Here is a 450-nt window from a genome sequence, read left to right on the forward strand (position 1 = left end):
GGGGGCGCCTGGGTGGCTCAGTTGGTTAAGCGACTGCCTTCGGCTCAGGTCATGATCCTGGAGTCCCGGGATCGAGTCCCGCATCGGGCTCCCTGCTCGGCAGGGAGTCTGCTTCTCCCTCTGACCCTCCTCCCTCTCATGCTCTCTGTCTCTCATTCTCTCTGTCTCAAATAAATAAATAAAATCTTAAAAAAAAAAAGGAGAAAAGGTATACAAATTTATTAGTTTTTAATACAACATGCACAGGGTCACCACAGGGAACAAAAGTGAATACCCAAAAAAGCACTGAGATTTGAGCTTATACCATCTCAATAGGGGAAGGGGTTGGAGGATGTATGTCACACAGGGGAGAGTAAATGATTTTTTTTTTTTTAAGATTTTATTTATTTATTTGACAGAGAGAGACACAGCGAGAGAGGGAACACAAGCAGAGGGAGTGGGAGAGGGAGA

Source organism: Leptonychotes weddellii, chromosome 11 (genome assembly GCF_054177405.1).
Source record: "Leptonychotes weddellii isolate Sample4059 chromosome 11, ASM5417740v2, whole genome shotgun sequence".
Taxonomy (NCBI): domain Eukaryota; kingdom Metazoa; phylum Chordata; class Mammalia; order Carnivora; family Phocidae; genus Leptonychotes; species Leptonychotes weddellii.